The sequence below is a fragment of the Glycine soja genome, chromosome 11, assembly GCF_004193775.1.
Source record: "Glycine soja cultivar W05 chromosome 11, ASM419377v2, whole genome shotgun sequence".
NCBI lineage: Eukaryota > Viridiplantae > Streptophyta > Magnoliopsida > Fabales > Fabaceae > Glycine > Glycine soja.
The window spans coordinates 53221490-53224658 of NC_041012.1; the positions used below are offsets into that span (position 1 = coordinate 53221490).

General features: G+C 42.4%; 1 pseudogene across 1 annotated transcript; it reads right to left on the reverse strand.

The window, feature by feature from the left end:
- Positions 1-683: 683 nt before the first annotated feature.
- On the reverse strand, positions 684-2922 carry LOC114375865 (annotated as a pseudogene). Its single transcript, XR_003658857.1, has one exon. The product of XR_003658857.1 is annotated as a CBL-interacting serine/threonine-protein kinase 5-like (transcript).
- Between the last annotated feature and the right edge of the window lie 247 nt (positions 2923-3169).

Sequence of the window (3169 nt, forward strand, 5' to 3'; positions counted from 1 at the left end):
TGAGGCAGGAGGTGATGAAAGAGGAGTTATATCATATGTATCACATGCGTATGACTGGGACTCTAGGAGGGCAACTTGACAAAATGAGATTTAGCGATTCGAAAATATTATTGGATAAGTCCTCCCCAATTGAGTATGATCCGAGTCAGCTTCTGTGGCTACCTTCACAACTCATGACTCAAGAGACCCCACATGATTCACAAATACGGTTCGGAATAGGCCAAACTCGAATTAGGTTAATTTTTTTATAAAAGTTTATTTGATAAAAAAAAGGTGATATTTTAGGTCACTTAAAAAGTCTTCAAAACCTAATAAATCTACTTATTTAAGCAAATTTAAATTATAAAAAAATGTTAACAATCCAATCTTTTTTGAACATTTTTTATTATCAGTTAAAATTAAACTTTTAAAATAGATCAGATCACCTATACCTAAAAGTAAAATTTAGGTCAAATGATAAGTCAAACTTATACCTTATATTTATTTATTTTTTTAAATGTAGACCTATTAACCAAAACTTTATGAAATCTAAAATTATACGGATCAAAATAAGTAATTTAAACTTTTAGGGCATATGTTTACAATCTCCAAACAAAACTTGATAACGTAATATGTAATATGACTAATCTCTCTGTCTTTAAAAGGACAATCATGTTTTAGTTAGAAATGAGTATACCAAACTCTTTTGAATACTAATTGGCTTGGACTTGTAATTACCAATTTTGCAATCTCTGTCGCTGTTTTGCAGGAACATGCTAAAATACCAGTACTAGCTAGTATTATAACAAATTCTGACATCATACAGATTAGCAGGATGCCCTCTGGCTTAAGGAATACAAAAGAAAGTCATAAATAAATAAGCTTGGAGGAGGAAATAAGAACTAAGAATATTACATTACATGGGTAATAAATCTAAACCCAAACGGATTGTGATAATGGAAACAAGCAAAAGATTAAGACATAACGGAAAGTAACTCCATTGCGTTACTGGTGGCAATTAGCGTCCCCTTGCCAACTCCACACAATGTCTTTGAGAGAAGGTCTGACTTGGTCCTCACAGAATTTAATGTATTCAAGCGTGTCTCCAGCAGACTTGGCGAACTCGACCACCGCAACCTCCGGCGCCACCTCGAATACCTCGACCGTCATGGCCAGCTTCCCCTTCCTCCCCTCCGTCGCCCCCTGCATCCTCACCACGAACTCCTTCTTCCCCGTCACCCTAAAGTTCAGCTTCTTCGCCACCCCTCCAGCTTCGCCATCACCGCCGAAGCCGAAAACTTGGAAATGAACATGGACGGCGACCGCTTCCTCGTCTCAAACAAATTCCTCAGATCGAACCCATTCGACAAGGACGAGATTATCTCAAAAGCGTTGTAAGACGGACGAGCAGGCTTAGCCCCAGTCAATTCCCCATCATCGTTGTTGCTGCTGCTGCTATTGCCATCATCACTACCATTGGAAACATCATCCCCGCTGAAATCAATGTTATCTTCAACCGCAGACTCCTTCATGGAAAAAGCAATGGGCCTCATGAACCCAATTTGAAACCAAGGGTCCTTCATGATGTCGGGAATGGAATACCTCTTTTGCGGGTCCACAACGAGTAAATTGGAGATCAAGTTTTTAGCCCCAGGGGAAATCCATTCGGGGAACGCATAATCGGCTCTGAAAGACTTGCTGTAAATTCTCATCACATTCTCACCTTGAAAGGGCAAATAGCCAGAAAGAAGAGCAAAGAGGATGACCCCGCAGGACCATATATCAGCCTTCGACCCATCGTACCCCTTCTTCTTCAGAACCTCCGGCGCCACGTAGGCCGGCGTCCCGCACGGCGTCAGGAGCATCCCGTCGGATCTGCGCTGGTCCGGCAGCGCCGACAGGCCAAAGTCGGAGACTTTAAGGTCTTCGTTCTCGTCGAGGAGCAGATTCTCCGGCTTCAAATCGCGGTGGGTGACGCCGCGGCTGTGGCAGAAATCGACGGCGCTGATGAGTTGCTGAAAGTACTTTCTGGCGACGTCTTCCTTCATCTTCCCCTTTGCAACCTTGGCGAAGAGTTCACCTCCTTTGACGTATTCGACAACCAGGAAGATTTTGGCCTTGTTGGCCATCACCTCTTTTAATTCGACGATGTGGGGGTGACGCACCAGGCTCATGACGGAGACCTCGCGTTTGATCTGTTTGACGAGCCTCTCTTTCTGCTGAAGCCTCTCTTTTTTTATGACTTTGATGGCCACGCTCTCATTTGTGCTGAGGTTTCTGCCGTGGTACACCTTGGCGAAGTTGCCCTGTCCCAGCAATTTCCCTATCTCGTACTTGTTGAAGAGGATGTTACGGGTGCTGCCCGTGCGCCGGTCCATGTCGGGGCTGGGGTGTGGTAGTGAAGGAAGCGGTGTGGGTGCTAACGTGGTCTAGGGATTGTTGTATTCTTTTTCAATTGTAGGATCTGAATTGGAATTGGTGGAGGTGGGAGAGACCCAGATCGAAGGGCTTCATCCTTTTAATGATGAGGAGGGTGTCGGAAGGACACACCACGTTCTGGAGAAAGCATTTGGAGGGATTGAAAATCTTCATGGTTGCATGCAGGGGGAGACAAGGAAAAGAAAGGGTCTCCCTTTGATCTTATGCTTGACTCGGAAGGGTGCCAGTGAATGAAGAAAGGAAGGAAGGATGAAGCAGGCAGAGGAGACTGAGTTTTCAATCAGAGGGGAACGCTGTGGGCTGCAGCTGCTCAATTACGCATGGGATAAGAAACAACACCAGCAAATATCTGGATAACCTAAATTAAGATTAATCGGCTCAAGGCCCCAACACCCCCTCTTTATTCGTTGCTTTCTTCTAAATTAATTGCTTTTTTGTTCTAGTAGAACTAACTTTTCCTCCTAAACCAATCTATATCTAATTATAATATCTACAACTATTATTTTCTTTTATACACCACATGTATAAATTAACAAACAAAACTTAATATAATTATTCAATAATAGATTTCTTGGGGTTTGAGATCTCTCTCAAGAACATGAGTGTGTAATTTAACTTGGCTTCAACATTTAATATGAATTATATAATAATATCGTATTTAGATTGGATCATTTTGGCATGTGAGTCAAAGAGTGTTAGGTATGTCAATCCAATAAGAACAGAAAGATACATAATCTGTCAATCTTTGACA